Raw genomic sequence first — 18,430 nt, forward strand, 5'->3', positions numbered from 1 at the left:
CATAAATGTTAATAATGGTCATAATTTCAATAAATGTACTATTAATATTTAGATCACATTATTGTGAAGTTATTTCCTATGTTGTTGAGGATAATTAATGAATATAGGGTGCTTTATATAAGCGTGGTAAGTTGACATACAATCCATTGTCAAGGGCATTCAAAATTCTCGAAACATATTATTTTTGTTTTTGATTAACTTCGAAAATAAGTTTTAAATCAGAATGATGTATCGAAAACACCAATAAATGCATTCTATGTCATCAAGATATTCCAACATTGATTCATGTCGCTTTATAAAAAAGTTTGAAATATAGAAACACCCAACACCCTTCCACACGATATGTACAAAAACTGCTTCACAGATACAATATTATAAGTTATAAACATTTTAATAATCTAAATTCTGAAACACCAGAAAATAAGAACATTATTATTATAAATGAGCTATCTCATAACAACTTTGATGCTGTTTACATAGGACAGACATCTCAATATTCATAAAATAGATTAAGAAGTCATTGATATGAAGAAAATAATGAAATTTCGTCAATGAATCGTGCATTAGTAAAAAACAATACATTTAACTGAAAAAATCCTAGAAAGGAGATTTTATTAATATTTCATATTAAAATATGAGAAATGAAGACAGTAATTAAGCAAATCTTGTAACTCTATTATAAATAAATACATCGATAGAAAATATTCATGTGGTTGAAACAGATTATGTAACAATAATCACGATCGAAGAATTTAATATATTCAAGGAATTAATTAGAAAACAATAAATTGAAAACCATAGATATAAATCACAGATATTTTATTCCAAAAAAGAACGGATTGGTTACCTATATAAATTATCAAAGAAACTGATGTTTTAAGTGAATTACTTAATTGCCTAGTATTCATGCTACGGTTTTCTATTTTTCCTCTGAGGAAGACTGTCACAGTAACCGACAAAACTTCGATTTTAAAACTAAAAATAACGCGTTCTCAATCCGGGAGATTTCCTTTTCACAAAAGTTTTTATCTCCACGTCTTGAAGACTCTTGGTAGATTTAGTCGGATTCACTAGCACTTGTTACATATGGAGCACTAGCGTTATCTTCTCTTCCGTTTACGAAGCTGACAAGTTCTCAATCTACAGGGCGTATTTATGGCATAGATTATTTGTTAAGTTTCGTAGTTCTCATAATGTCGAGGTCCATGTTTTATTAAAATAATGCAAAGGGTATTTTTCAATGATGGCCCTACAATACTAACAAAAGAAACATGACAACAAGGGGTAGGAATTATTTGAGATAATTGATATTTATGGTCAAAGGTGAATGCACTTAGAATTGAAGGGAGAAAAGATAACGTACCTTAAAGAGATGTAACATAAGGTAACGATTCTCATCAACACTTTTTCTGAAGAGTATGATCGTAATCAAGGGAAATTCATGAACAAGAGGGGTCCGAATAACTGAATTTACAAACAAAAGTGACTGGAATTAATTGAAATAAATAGTGCAACAATAACCATAATAATTGAGAATTAGTTACGAAATAAAATGATATAAAGTATGGGAATATGAATTTGAGATACAGCAAAAGTTCAAATATCTGTTTTGAGTCACTGAACAATGATAAGAACTGTGGTGATGTATAGAGCAGAAACGATAACAATAACGAAAGAGAAGGAGACAATGAAAATTGACAAAAATTTATAGTAAACAAATAATGGACAGAATAAAGAGACAAAAAATAAAATAACTGCAGTGAGAACTGAGATATTATATTGAATAAGGTAGTCCGTACCCAATTGAAAGCAGAAAATAGGGAAGTTTCAGATCTAAATGGTTCAAAAAGTAGAGAGTCATTTTAGAACCGTTAGATGGACCAAAAACTATAAAGAAAGTATTAAAATGGAGGGGATCCATCGCCAAAAATGTTTAATCCAGTTCCTTGCATAGGTTTTTTTGTATTATTTTCATTGCGCGGATAAATAAAGGATATTTAAATTTCTCATAAGTCTCATCTGCATTTATATATTGCTATTTCATTTCGTGTACTGAAATGCCCCTAAATAATTGCTTCTGGGAGGTATTTAAACAAGGGTCGAATGAAAATATTGAAGTAAGCGAATTAGTGTGAACGAGGGCCTCTCACGTCTCATTCATCTTTCTCCCTTATAATCATTTATCAACTTGATTGAACCAATAACAGATTACTTTTCCGATTAAGAAGAGTTTTTCCACAACTCCATGTACGTGTAGATTCTCATGAAGAATCATATAGATTATTGTAGAAAATTATTGCAATAAAACAATAAAAATGAGCTATAGATATATAGATTAGAATTACTTAAAAACCAACTCATATCACTGATCAGTTCTTGACATACAAATTCTTATTGATGATGAACAAATACATGAATGAAACTTTGGAGAATGACCTTGGTAAATATTTAGTAAACTATAGTGCAAATAACAATCGTCACAATTATTAATAGCAGAATAATGTTAATGTATTTGTTGTTTTCACTGATACCACTCTAACGAAAATTATTCCTGGGCGAAGTTCGCTTACAAACAACGATACTAAAGAAATAGATCTAGATCCGTCTCGAAGGACCAAAATGCTAATACGTTCGCGACTTGATTTTCCTCCCGAAGGACCAATTGAGCTGTTCTCAATATAATAGAATGAAGCCCAACAATTGCTCTTGATGCTTTCGTCTATATTTCTCCTTTGTTTTGCATCGCCCGTTGAGCGAACTTCATGGTTGCGCATGAAATAATAGTTGCCTTGGGTCTAAATATAAATGATGAGCTAAAGTCGAGGTCAATTACTATCTGAAACAGATATTTTCAAGAATATATTGTTGTAATCGCGATTTTTCTCTAATATGGTTACCCCAAGTCGCTATATATTTTTGCCTGTCCCTAATTGAGCTTTCCATGCGCTGGATGTTGTACTCAAACAGACATCCCAACCAGAAATATTGGTTGAAGTGATTGGCATCGAAATTTCTTCAGAAAGTAAAAGAAAATGACTACAAGGAGTGAAGATTAGGTTATTCCAGCTACTAGAAACTATAAAATTCGCTAGATCTTTCAAAAAGTTGTGCCTAACTGTGTTTTCTGTGAGGGAAAAATTAAATATTAACTTTTAGATATAGAATAATACTGTAGAATAACAGATAAAATATTTTATTTTAAAAACATTGGAATATCGCTGTTATGAGAAATATGAGGAAAACTTATTAATATTTGTAGTTGCAACGTACTAACTCCATTTAAAATATACCGAAACCGCAGATAAAAATGCAAACCGCTAATTGTTGTTTCTAAAGCTCGCCATTGCGATGGTACATTAAAAAGTTGCAAACTTTGTGAGCTGTATGAGGAGCCTATTAATGTGTCCACAATAGAAGCACTAACAAAAAGGACGACTGGACGTGAAAAGGATAAAAGAGACCATTGAAAACGGCAACAAAAAGAACGTTACAATACTCATAACAAGTTTCGTCGTGGATGTAAGGACAACAATTGAAAGATATAGACTTATGTTAATTACCTTTTTTTGTTCTCCAGAAATCACTAAAATGTGTTACAGGGTTGTTCAATATAATTCAGATGTGATGAATAATAGAATTTATAATTTTTCACGGTTATTTATATGTTTGTTCAGTTTTCTTTTCAATAGGAGATTATACGTGATGTATTATCTATCCTAGTTATGTCAAATTTTTATTTTTCATATACAAAATGAGTCCACATATGATTTTTTGTAAACAAATGGTGATATTTTTAAGAATTCAGTTGCGGTTACTTGAAAAGATATTTATTTAAGTTAGATCTGGGAATGTGATTGACCAACTGCATGGACTTTTCCTTGCTATCCATATTTTTTCATTAAATTGACAATGCTCTGGTGGTCCATCAAACTGCAGTTGTAGCAATGAAATGCTGATATGCCGTTTTCGAGAGATTTTTCATTCAAGTGATTATCGATAAATGAGGGATCTATCATGCGATTCTTCACAATCTCACTAAGTACATTCGTGATTCATCAAATCTGATGGTTCACAGTGTGGAAAAGTGCCTATTTTTATAATATTGAAATTTATGAAGATTCATAGAAAGTAGATTCGTCTGTGAATAACACAAATTTGAAAAAGTCTTCTTCCACAACTGGATCAAGGGTCTTTAAGCAAAAGTTCGATCTGTGGTAAACATTATCCTCATGTGAATACAGATGTAGATGGATATAATATGGTAATTGTAGTCTTTTAGAATCATAAACACTGGATTCATTTTTATCTCAAAGGTATGGCATTTTTTTGTTGAATGTATTCAGATGCTCAAATACTGATACTAATATCCTAATTGTATTTGCCACTCCTCTTTTACTGCCTGTAGCAACATCACGAAATATGGCCAAAACTAATATTTTGTTGATGGTCTCGTTCAGGATATTTTTGTGGTATACTCTCTATGCCTGAAGGATGTTTTCTATAGCACATGTTTGGTGAAAAACTGTCAAAAATTGATACAGAAGGATCTTCATACACAAATTTCAAGATATACTAGGTAAGAATTATTATCTTCACTTGTTTGTTGCAGGAAAAATGGAATATTCTAACGGCATAGCATGAAACTTCATTCAGAGTTCATGTAGAATTTAAAAATATGATTAATTTGAGATAAAAAATCATAAATTGATTTGTCTAAACCAGAAAATGCCTAAATACTTATATGTATGAACAGTTATTTAAGTCATTCAAACTATGAAACACAAGATATATTATAACCGATAAGCTCAAGAAGTGCGATGTTTCCAGCTACATGAAACTCTATCCAAAGTTCAAATAGAATTCAGAAATATGATCAAATTTGGATAAAAAAACTTAGATTGATTTGTTTGAACCAGAAACTGCATAAATAATTATATGTATGAACAGTTATTTAAGTCATTTAAACTATGAAACCCAAGATATATTATAACCGATAAGCTCCAGATGTACGATGTTTCCAGCTACATGAAATTTTATTAAAAGTTCATGTAGAATTCAAAAATATGATTGAATTTGAAAAAAGATCTTAAATTGAGTTACTTAAACCAGAAACTGCCTAAATACTTATATGTATGAACAGTTATTTAAGTCATTTAAACTATGAAACACAAGATATATTATAACCAATAAGCTCAAGAAGTACGATGTTTGCAGCTACTAAAGATTTCCATATTCTACTTCATACGCTCTCAGTTATACTGCTTTGTAGTACCTCTATCACTTGGATGTGGATGAAGTTTTATTTTTCTACGTAGAGGCATCACGTACCCTGAATTTTGAATACAACATGGATGTATGATTCCTTGAAGGTTGGCAAGAAATGTGAGGAGAATATGAAAGAGGAAAATAACCAATTTAGAAAAAAATGTAGTCAAAACTTGTAGAAACCACATTTTTGAAAATTTTCTAGCATGTTATGAATAGAAAACTTGGAATCAAATAATTGCCAAACAAATAATACATTCATTTCGTAGTTTAACGTGGAAAGTTTTCCGAGATTTGTGAAAATTAGTAATTTTCTGTTTCCGAATTTCAACTTTATCACTCCGTATTTTTTCAATTCGCGCCGCCATATTGGAAAAATGGCGCCTAAAAGCAGTTTTTTTATGATATATCCTTTCCGAATCATACACAAAATGAAACTAGAGACAATTGCCCACGATTTATGTATCGTACTCATTATTAATAAGGTAGCAGGTAGCCTTCATTAAGGTAAGATCAGGGTTAGGCAAGTTTGTGTCAGCTTTAAGATAAGCATATTAAAATTTAAATAATCGCTAATTTTCAAAAACTTCCAGGTAACCTCGGTATTTCGAATAGCAAGGCTCTATAAAAGAGAAAAAGAGGAATATTTTTGTATTTCTTTGAAATATGGAATCTAAAGATCCGTAAATTCAATAATACGACTTACAAGATGTACTAGAAGAGGAAAATAACCTTTGTTATGCTCACGATAACATCACCTGTCTTTTTCAACCAAACATTTCATATTTGAAAATAAATGTTTCTTCAAACGGAACGGGAACGTTGAAATCTCAAGGAATAGAATCCCAAATTAATAAAGACGAATGAGAAAATGGAATAACTCTCTCAATAACGAGTTGAGACTTATTTAACGAGGAGTTTGTCAAGAGAAATGTGTCATTTGGTTGGAAAGATGTTGCGAAAATTATTATGTTGTACAAATCTGTATCTTTTAATGAGTATGGATTTGAATGATGTTAATCAACCTACTTATACAACCTATAATGTCGAGATAATAATATAAGATACTCAATTTCCTTCCTCTCGAAAAAGGAGGAGATATATCAGTGATGAATAGAGTAGCAGTTCGCAAAAAGTTACAATAAAAAATAATTTCATGGACAAAAATATGCCAGTAAAATTCGTATTTTCCTTTTATTTTTTCAATTTCCGTATTTTTGCAATCTCAACGGAACATTTGTACTCGTTATAAATTAAAGAGATTCGGTTTCAATCTCTCTCATAATAATTCTGATATTATTTTTCCAGCTCACGTAATAACAATCCACATTCATCAAGCATTTTCTCTAATACAGAAAATTGTTCGCTTTAATGGTTTTTACGGCGATAATGTAATGTAATGAGTCATAAACAGAATTTTTCATTTCTTGGGAATATATAAATAGTGGATGGAATTGAATCTGATTTCTGCTGCTGATTTCGTGATGCGCAATATAACTTTCATAAACTTTTTTTAAACATACCTGAAATACTATGCGGCCATGATTAAAATTTCATCACAATTTTATACAAGGTACGTAAATTCTAGCTTTGAAAAATTAATCTGAAATACGTAGTGCATTCCATGAGTTCTTAGCCATACAAACATAGAAAGAAAGATCATAAATGGGAAAAATTCTGATTAACTTTCAATAAAAATACTTCTATTTCCACATACTTTTCAGAACGCCTGATTAAAGCTTCTATGCTACTATAAAAATACGGCCTTCAGCTTTGCGAACAAAAAATAGTCGAACAGGGCCACATCAGGGCTATATGGTGGGTGTTCAATTTCTGTGAAGCCTCATTCTTACACAGTAGGCGTTGCAATCGCATACCTCGAGCAATTCTGTGTGATAATTTTTTGATGTAACTGCCTTAGTAATTCCAGGTAATCTACTGCGTTCACGATTATATTCGATTCATTGAACTCAATGGAATCTCCTCTGGCTGTCAGATCAGTAAAAGACTCTTCACCCGTTACAATTAATTGGATCATACTTTCTTGGTCCCCGTTCCAAAGCTCTAAAAACTGCTCTTATTCTACTCGATGCTGCTTTTGCATTACGCTGCCCTCACTCTAATTTTTGTAAGAATTAAATACTCATGTAGGATCCTTAGAACAATTTTTTGGGTAATGACAGTCTGCGCTGCGACTTCTTCTGTTTTTAAGCACCGGTCAATTTCTTTCATATAATGCTCTGTGGAGTAGTCACTGTCACTGAGCTCCAGACTCTATTTTTATTGTTGAAAAAGATGGCCAAAAGTTGGTTTCAATCTTTGTTTAGTCAAAAATTTCATAACAAGGGAAACTCAATTTGAGACATTATTCAAAACAACTTGACTGAGTGGTGCTTCGAGCTCTACTACAATAAAATTGATCGAAGCAACAAGTTGAAACATTCTTTCAGATATGAGGCCCATAACTCCAGGACCGCGCTATGTATATACAGCTAATCACCAAAAAAGAGCATGAACTCACATCTCAAAATTTACCATTGATATGAATAATTGATTGAAAGTAATCTTCACTTGCATAAGAACAGCAATAGACCTGGAAAATTTCATAACCTCACAGCATTCTTTCTTTAAACTACAACACAAAACCTGCCATTTAATAGGATCTGTTGAATATGTATATATTCCTATCAATTATAGTGAGAGTATGGAAACCCTTAGATTCCCACACACAGGTTAAACTATATAAACCTACCATATGGTCCCAACATTGTGTCCAAAGAGATGTACTATCAATTTCTTTAAAACGGAAAACAATCGTTCCAACTTTTCTTCTTAAATGCAGAATAATGTAAGGAGACGTACAAATACAAAAAAAGATAGCCAAAGTCTACCATCAACTTTGAAATAACTCCTTCATCCACAACATTCTCTCATACTAAGACTACTTACTATTTTTCCATCAAATTGACATATCAGTAGGCTAGTAGGCTTGTAGCCAGTGGTAGTTAGTATTTGTAGCCGTGCTTTTCCAAAGATAAGTATATTCCAATTTTAAGATGTGGCACAGGAATCAACAACCTATCGAAAGATGGATTTACGTAGAAACTTGCGCTCGGCGTGAGTGAAGAGGGCCATTTTCATCTCTATAGATATTCTCATTTTTTTACACTCCAAATAGCCTATCACGGTCAAAGTTACTGTTTCGTGTTTTCAAGCTACATACGGGAAATTCGGGAGTAAGTAGATGACGTGAAAATTCGAGTATAATTTCTAAATTCTAATGTTCAAACATGAATTTTTAACGGATAAGTACGTATGTCCATATAGTGTGTTTGACAAAATAAATAATGGGGCCAACTGTACAATCTAAAGGTAGGAAAAATGAATTTTTCAATCGATTTTCCAACAAGATTTGTTGAAAATATTTGCTTAACTCGAAAAATTTATGGTTTAGGAGATATGTAAATTTTTAGATTGTTGTCAAGGAAATCGTTCGCTATAAAGAGACATTCTGAAGAAAATTATCATAAATTGCAATTGAAAATATATACAGGAGTATTGCAACAGAATGAAACATTTCTTATTGAACTTCATAGCATAGTTAAAATTTCTCCAAAATGATTTCCCACCCATGTTTTGTGATATTCCTCCAAACATTCGCAAAGTCAAGTAGTTCGTGCACTTCCTAAATGATGCAAAAAATCAACTTTTTTCTATTAGGTGGATTGGTCGGGGAGGTGCATTTGCATTGCCTCCACGTTCCTCTGAATGAAATACAATGGATTCGTTTTTTGGGAATATCTGGAAAGCTTGATGCATATATGCAACACTAGTAAACACAGAAACGAAATGATCGATAGAATAAACTTCCATTGTGACGCTATAATGCAGAATCTTGTAAAGCTTTTACAAATTCAAAGAAATATCCTTCGTAGACTACTGAAGTGTGTAAAAGTGCAAGGTGCCCACTTCGCACATTCATTATAGTTTTTTTGGTTTTATTTGATAAATTATAGGCTAACCAACTATTTTTCTACATTTTTTCCTTATTCATGCAGTTCAATTAGAAATATTTGATTGTGTATTGAGACATCCTGTGAGTAGTTTCACTCAATAATTACAATTTATGATAATTCTTGTCGGAATGTCTCTTTATGGTGAACCGTTTCCTTACAACGATCTAAAAATCTGCATATCTCCTAAGCCATAAATTTTATCGAGTTAAACAAAAAGTATAGATACTTTATCAATTTCTGAACAAATAGATCTATTTGTTCAGAAATTGATTGAAAAATTCATTTTTACTTTTTGAAGATTGTAAAATATGGAAAATGCTGCATTTACTTCTCATTTTTTGTTTTCTTCAATAACTGACTTCGCAATAACCCGATACAGCTGACATGGCCCAACGTTTGTCTATTCAAAATTCTCAGAAAATGGTCTGGCTTATGACTTAAATGAAAACTGAATGAACGAATGAATACACTATATTGAATCTGCTTTTAAATAAAGGACAATATAATAAACATTTAGAACCTACGAACCAAAAATTATCTAAAGAGCATATGAAGAAATGGTGTGGGCTTTATGATCATTTTTTGTATTATTTTGGAAGTATTAGCATTTTAAAAATAATTGTTACAAAAATCAACTGTTATGCGAAACTATAAATAATGCATTTGTGGTATCGGTATAAGTTTGTACTGTAATTGCTTCATTTTCACTGATATTTACAGAAGCGTTTGGTTAGAGAATTTTATTTACAATACTCTCACTTACAGTCAGTTACATCACTATTTTGTGTCAATATTTTACCAAATACTCAATATCTCTAACAGTAGCACGCCCAAGAAAATAATACTGAATCGCTATATTTTGGCTCCGCTTCAGCGTGTATGAACACTGCTCATTTACATAGGCCACTCCATTGGGAATAGAAAATATTAATCCAATTATGTATGCGGATGATGTTTCCTTTTAATTTCCAGTTATATCTATGATGATTCTAATATACTGTGAACGCTTAATTGAATTTATCCGTTCATTATCTTTTGAAACAGTGTTTTGCTGATAAAATTGGGACATTGTGAAGGACAGCGGAATTTTGTTCCATCCGTCCGTTGGATATTTGATCCTATATTAAACTGACTGTCAAAAAAGATAAACACTCATTAGTTTTGGTACAAATTCAGGCCTATCAGTTTAGTTTGTATAGTGACTACAGAGGTGGTTTAGTCTAGAATTCAATTTTCAGAAATACTCGTACATATCATCACTAAGATATTACAATCAATTCATTATGAGTAAAGTTTGTTTGAGTCTAAAAACAAAACCAAAGTTTATAGAATTTGCCAAGTACCAAGCTAAATGCCTTCAAAGCTCTAGTTGTTGGATTATGGAGAAATTTCCAATAAAACCAACTGACTGCACTGCAGTATCAATTGCTCTATGCAGAAGAAGTAGGCCGATCAAATCGTCATTCCTAACCAAAAGACCGATTTAGCAGCACTTTTTTCAACTACATTAATCCAGCAATCTCCCCTGAGGCAATAAGCTATTGTTATGGCTTACAATGACATGGGTAGAGATAGTATTGATGGTAGATGATTGTATAAGGTTGATATAAATTTATTATAGCTACATGAGTCTATTTGTTATATCAGACGGTTCAATTCTTTTAAGACGCTACCCTTCACTAATCCGATTAAATAACCGTTTGGCGAATTAGTTCAAATGTATTGACACTTTCTAACTGATTTAATTTGGATGTCTCATACTATAACACTATTGTGCACATATCTGGGAATGTTGACAGTGATGCGCAACACCTTGTTCTGGAATCTCTGCAGGATCTCTATGTGAGAATTGCTGGCTGTCCCCTTGAGCTGAATTTTGTGATTTCAGTTTGTAGTTCGGATTTCCTGCCTTTGAACCAATACATTTGGTTTAGTTTAAGTCCTAAGTACTTCCGCTTAGTGAATATGTGTTTCTGCCAAGTCAGCCTTCGGTCTAAGTGAAGTCCTAAATATTTAACGCTGTTAGCTTCATCAGTTTTTACAGGAGGACATATTCCCTTTCGAAGTGTAAACGTAACATGAACCGACTTGGATTAATTGGCTTTAATAAACCGTTGTTTGAGCCATATCGGAATCTTGTTTATATTTAGCTGCAAGTTCCTTGAGGCAGCTGTGGGATCTCCGTGGGACGATAATATGGCAGTATCATCAGCGAATATCATCACTGTTATTTTGCTAGTTACTAGTAAGTCAGATGTGTAGATTAAATACAGAACCAGTCCTAAGACGCTTCCTTGTGGGATTCTAGATGAGATTGGATAGAGATCAGTGAGTGTGTTATTGTATTTTACAAGGAGAGATCTATTGGCAAGGTTAGATTTTAGTAATTCGTAGTGAGGTATTTTCTCAGTTTGTAGTAAAATCCTTCATGCCATACTTTGTCGAAGGCTTGTGAGATGTCCAGGAATGCTGATGAGCAATATATTTTAGCTTCAAAATCACTATTTATTCCGTTGCTTAGGCGATGAACCTGTTCTTATGTATCATTTTTATTTTGGAATCCGAATTGGTTTTGTCGTAGGACTTTTGTTTCTTTTATAATGGTATTTAGTCTTTGTTGATCTTTCCCTTGTTTTGGAATCATAATTAGTGGTTTGAAGAGAATAGAAAGAGGATCGATATGAGTCGAAAACAACTCTTCCTTACCAACATTTACACGCTAAACATCACCGTACCTACCTGCTCTGGTATAGAGAAATAATTCAGTAATTGAGTCGTCTTAAGTAATGAGATACTAAATTTTATAGCGATCATCTTATGGGAGTTATATTATATAGCGCTATAGGATCTAACAGCAGCTAACCATTAGCTTCCATTGGATTCAGTGTGACAACTCGGTTCCCCATTCAAAAAGTCGAATCTTAGATTGATCCACACCTTTACATCATGCAACACTATTTTTAGTTGGTTCATGTAAAACTGAATGTTACCAAAAAATCCATAAACTTCATGGATCAAGACCACAACAACTGGCTAGGAAGATCACCTGACTTGTCTGACTGATTCTGTCTGAGACATAATTGGCCCCAGACTGTTGAATTTGCAGTATTTTCACGAAGCTTTGTAGCACCTTATCATCAATTTGAGATCGAAGTACGTTACCATCGATAAGTGTTTAAAGAATCAGATTTCTTAATAAATTACTAAGGTTTCGAGTAAATTGTCCAATAATGTAAATTTAATGGAATATACAGAAGAAATAACTCAATATGTTCATCAAAAATTATTGAAATTGAATAAACAGAAATGGGTGCTTCTCTTCAAATGGAAGCATTTAACTAGCCTTTAAATTATTTATTCTTTTCTGTTGTATTGAGAAAATTTCTAATTTCTTTATACTAAGTTTTTTCTCATTATTTAGGCTGTATAGTCATAATTTTTTTCTATAGAGACGGGATGAAAATTCTCGAACAATTACCTAGTGAAACAAAATATTTGGATACGTTTCTGGACATTGTGAAAATGATAAAATTATTTCACGCGACTTTCCCTTATTTTATTGTTGTTTGTAGGTCGTTGATACGGAACCTATCCATCAAAATTCCAAGTAAAGCTTGGATGGAGCAGAAACACCATCAAAGAGTAGACATAAAAAAGAAAGTGGATACGTGCACCACATAAAAAAATACGGATTACCGAGAGTGCTTAGTTCTACCGCAAATTTTTATTGTAATTTTTCTAGAGAGAAAAGCTGAATTGTGATGGAACTTTCATGTTCCTTCATCGACTCGGTTGATAAGTTAAACATTTCATATAATAAACCAACAAATAATATTTCATTTTTTTTCAAGAATATTCTCAAAAGTACAACTTATGTATAGTTGAAATTTTATTGATTTTTTGGACGTAATGAGAATAACTCAATTTATCAACTTATATAATCAATATCTTTATTAAAAAAAGGACCAAAACTCATATGAATGATAATTATAATTTTCCTAAGACTCAATATAACTGATTCTACTAAAATGTATGGTAATCACAGTATTAATCAAAAATCATTCTTAAATACCCAAATGTGTGAAGCTGTACTCCAAATCTAATTCCAGAAAAATAGTTGCAATACCTACATAGTACAAGGTTCATCTGAAAAGTTTCCGACCAACCTAAAAATATCCTCACTTATCAATATAAGTTGGGAAATATATTTGCCCATCCAATGAAAGATACTCACTGAAATTTCAGCCATTTGGACACTTAGTTTCTGTATGACAATTGAATAAATAAGCCGCTGTGAATTTTATTTTAAATGGAATAAATTGGGTACACAGCTCTCATTGAATATTTCTGTTTGGAAGGCAATACGCAAATATGTGTATGGAGACACTACACCATCATTTGAGACCGTAAAATTGCGGTAACCACCGAAAACATCGGAAACGTTCACAAAATGGTACTGGACGATTTTGAGATTACGTTAAGAGAGGTATAAGAGGCTATCGACATACCTTATACTAATTGTCGCGTTTACTCATTGTGTACCAGAAGCCCATTCGAATTAATATTTTTGTCATATTATCATGGGATTGAGTTCATCGACTATCTTCAGAAATATGTTAAAATAACGGGAGATTGTCGCAATTTTTCCCTCTAATAAAGTGACATAATTTGTAGATATAGAAACTCCTTTTCCATCGGGACGACGCACTTTGTTGATCGGCATGGCTAAAATTACCATCTACCGAATTTATCGGATCTGACTCCCAATGCCATTTCCTTGCTCCATAACCTTGAACTTGGATAAAATGATTATAGGAGATTATCTTTTCAGACAACCCTCGTATGTACGTATGTAATCTGAATAATCTGAACTTAAATCGAATGAGAAATTATTTATTCCATTAAGTGATATGAAGGGAGACTGAAAAATAACCAGAATTATTTTTTAAACAATATTCAGTTTAAATTTTTTAACAAAGCAATGTTCTCCCCTCGAAAATACTCTCCTTTACAACTAATACATTGCTCGAAACATTTTTTGTACTCAATTTTCAGCTCTTTTCTAGTTTTATGTTGAATCCTCCAATATTTTAGAATTTCAGAAAAGTAAGTTGAGAACAGGTCAGTCGACTGTTTGTTGTAGCATGTGGTAGCATAGGAACGCTATTTTCAACCAAGAAGAGTTTATCCGTCCGATGCCGTCATCTTTATAAACTTGTTTCAACATCAAAATAATTTCAGTAGCATTTTCGTTTAGTCAAAAACAAAATTTCAGTGCAGCAAGTTGTTCATTTGAACTTGCTAACTTAACATAGACGGTAAAAGCTCCATCCACAGCAATTACCAAAAGACAATCCTACAAATATCTTGTCATTTGCTTCGATAGGTTTTTGTCTCAAAAACCATGACATTCGTTATTTTTTTTTTTCATAGAACCATACCATTAATTTTGTGTATATACATAGCTAACATAATGTCGTGAAAGAAATATCTTTCAGCGTATATAATAAACACTCTCAAATGAATATCAGAACTAATTGTACAAGGTGTAAAATTGATGAGGTTCATTGAAGATAAAGACCAAAAATACAAGAACAGAGAAGTAAAAAAAATGTTTTGAATTAAATAAACTCTAGTATGCGAGGAAAGTTTTATTATCAAGGGACGTTTCCATAGATATCCTCAATGTCAGAAGTTCTACATACTCGTATATGTGATAAGAAACTGAAACATGATATCTTTTGTGAAAGTTTTCTCAAGGAAAAGCTAATAGTATTCTCTCTAAGAAAAGTTGTTTCTATTTATTATCATCAGTGTAAGTCACCTTAGTTGTTCGTGATTTTACACATTCAACTGCTTTTAATTCATATAATTTTTATCGTTTATGGAGCCATGATACCTCGCCACTGTTTTATTAGAATTGAATTTTTGTACTTGTCGATTCTTCGTGATTTACTCTATTACATATCTGAACGAAGTTGATTAATTAACATGACAATATACCGTAATTTTACTTCATTTTAACAAGCTTAGATAGTCTTTTTTGCATTCTCTCATTGTGTATTCTGAATTTTAACAATTTTCACTCAGGTGTGAATGGAAATGATTTTTAAATTGACTGTTGTATGAAATAAAAGGAAAAAAAATATTTTCAGTTCCCACAGAATTGTGACAACAAAAGTCATTTATCTATTTATTCAAAAAATATCGGTACCAACATTTATTCGGAATCCTATCAGGAAAGTAAACACAATTTTTCCTATAAAAAATTGATTGATTACAATATTTAATAATTCTTGCTTTTATGTTCAGTTGTTTACTTAGAGAATCCTTATTTTCGATAATTTTCGAAACAAAGAAATTTTGCGTTTCACACCTAAACAAATTCACTAAACCCGATATGCCATACAACGTAGTCGATTAATTGATGGGAAATTCTAATACTGTGCGTCGCTCATTCCAATTAATACAAACTTTAATCAAACGAGCTTCGTACAGCTTCCAATTACTTCAAAAATGGGAATTTATACAAGTTTCTTACGTTATTATATATATTCATAATTTTAACCTCTTGGTGTGATTAAAAATAACATTAACCAAGCGCTCAGGTAACTCTAGAAACTTAACTCCTCAATGTTAAAATTTAAAACTGTCACAAAACTCAATTTGAACGGAATTTAATTTGAGTATCCTTCATAATAAATAGGTATTTCAATTTTTAAGTTGAGTGAGTCAAATAATTTGTTTGATAATACTGATACGTCGCCAATAGGTTGGTGGAATTCAACGGTCTAGTTTTCCACGGGAAAAGCGTAGGAAAAGTTATTTTTCACGTTCAAACTTATAACGAACACATATGTTTTATATAGGTGCATAATTCCTAATTGAGTTTCCTAAACAAAAGAAGCTTGGGATTTTTTCATTTAAATTGATACATTTCCATTAATCGTTCATGATATCGTTCTGTGTCTGAGTTAAGAACATTCCTCTCCAACTTGTCGTTTCCTCCAAGAAAGTAAATAAAAAGTTATTTTTCACGTTCACACAATAAACACAAATATTTACTTCTGATAATTAATTCTTAAATTAGTTTCCTATACAATGGTTGTTAGTTCAGTTTTGAATTATGCCAACACTGATATAAATATGTCAGACAGTGTTTGACATTTTTAATAGTGAACGAACATAGATCGTGCTGTCAAACGAGTGCTATTTGAGTTGTTTACGGATAGTTGAAACATTAATCTTGGTCAAAAAATTGTATCAAGTCTCGAACATGTTCGTGCGATGATTTTCGATGACTTTCGACGTGGATTGAACCAAAAGTAGTGTGTCGAACAACTCGCGTCGATTTTTAGTGATGAAGCACCATCTCGAGCCACCTTGAATCGCTGCTTTTCCTGCTGATGTGCCAGAAAACATCGATGCTGTGTGTAAACTGATTATGAAGATTACTTCCAGAGGCATACAATGAATATTTCATGAACATTAGACTGTCAAAAATACTTATCCGCGTTCGATATCCTATAATAAGACAAACGCTCAAAGAAAGCTCGTGTCGATTGGTGCAAATAAATGTTGCAAAAACTCAATCGCGGTGCCTTGAAAACTAATATAAGATTGTGAAAGGCGACGAATCATAGATTTATGTATATGAACCCAAAACTAAACAACAATTGACTGTATGGGTCTTTCAAGTCCAGCCAAATCCAACAAATGTTGTTCGTGCATGAAGCACTTCAAAGCAAATGGTCACCAGTTTTTTCGAAATAACTAGACATATTGCCACCGTTCCAGTATGAAAACGTCAGTTGTGAATGGTACATCAGCATTTGTTTACCAGAAGTGTTCGAAACAATCAGACAAACCAATCGCAGAAGACGAATCATTATCCACTACGAAACCGCGTGCTCTCCCACATTAAAATAAAAATGTTTTTCAGCAGTCAAAACATCGAATGTATAATGCAAAAGTATAATGATCTTAATGGGGAATATTTTGAATAATAATAAAGCCATATCAATTATAAATATTTGTTTTATTTATCTATCTCAAAACTTATAGAAAAATTAAAGATAAATAATTCATGATTGAGTTTCTTACAATTCTAACTTTAAATTTCTATTTAAATTACTACATTTTCATTAATTGTTCATGATTTGGTTCTGCTTACCGACCAATGATACGGCGCTAATTGTCGTTTCCACCACGTCAGTCAATGGACAAGTTAGACACGTTGAAACGATTAACACGAAGTTTTTTGGTGATAAATAATTTCCAATTTAGTTTTATATATCTACGTGACTAATTATTGATTTCATAAGAAAAGTAGTAGTAGGGCAATGGATTGTTAGAATCCGACTCTTCAACTTGATGGGAGTCGATGGAAAATTATTTTTCAAATTTAAACAATAAGTTTATACTCATAATTCAGTTTTTTAGAAAATTTATTTGGGTTGTTTTCATTGAATGTCCGAAATTTCTCTCTAATATTAAGCCTCTGGTATTTCCACTCCCAGGTTATATAAACTCAATCACCCTGCTTCTTTCATATATGTATACATAAATATCAAAAAGTTTCCAAATGTCGATATTTCAAGAAAATTGTGAAGATGATGAATATTAAACAATCCAAATCTATTTTTCAAATTTCTTACTTCTTAAACTTCTTGAGGAAACTTAATATAAATATACTATTATTTCGTAGATAATTTCATTACTGCTGTATCAAAGAATAAAATTGAAATAATAAATAAAGAACTCAATTCTTATAATAAAAAACTTTAAATCACAATTGAAATCGAACAAAATAATAGAATTGATTTCCTTGATGTCACATTATATAAAATTAACCATAACATAAGAACAAAATGGTAACAAAAGCAACTTGGTTCTCAAGATATTTGAACTTCAATTAATGTCATCCTTTTTCACAAAAATTTCAATTAATATGATATTAGTTTAAGTCATAAAGGACATAATACATCATCCAAATATTTCACTAAATTTAAATCATCAAGTGCCTTGTATTAATTGTGACACTGTCTATATAGGGCAGACATCTCAGAATTTAGAAAATAGATTAAAATGTCATCAACACGATAAAAAATAAAACTGCATTAACGAACCACGATATATCAAAAAACAAA

At 31.8% G+C, this 18,430-nt stretch overlaps 1 protein-coding gene across 1 annotated transcript in view; it reads left to right on the forward strand.

Annotated features, from left to right (window-relative positions):
• The window catches only part of LOC130898484 (voltage-dependent calcium channel gamma-5 subunit-like), a 262,875-nt gene that overhangs the window by 21,367 nt on the left and 223,078 nt on the right, over positions 1 to 18,430 (forward strand). The gene's annotated exons all lie outside the window — the stretch shown is intronic.

This window comes from Diorhabda carinulata, chromosome 10 (assembly GCF_026250575.1).
Source record: "Diorhabda carinulata isolate Delta chromosome 10, icDioCari1.1, whole genome shotgun sequence".
In the NCBI taxonomy this organism is placed as follows: domain Eukaryota; kingdom Metazoa; phylum Arthropoda; class Insecta; order Coleoptera; family Chrysomelidae; genus Diorhabda; species Diorhabda carinulata.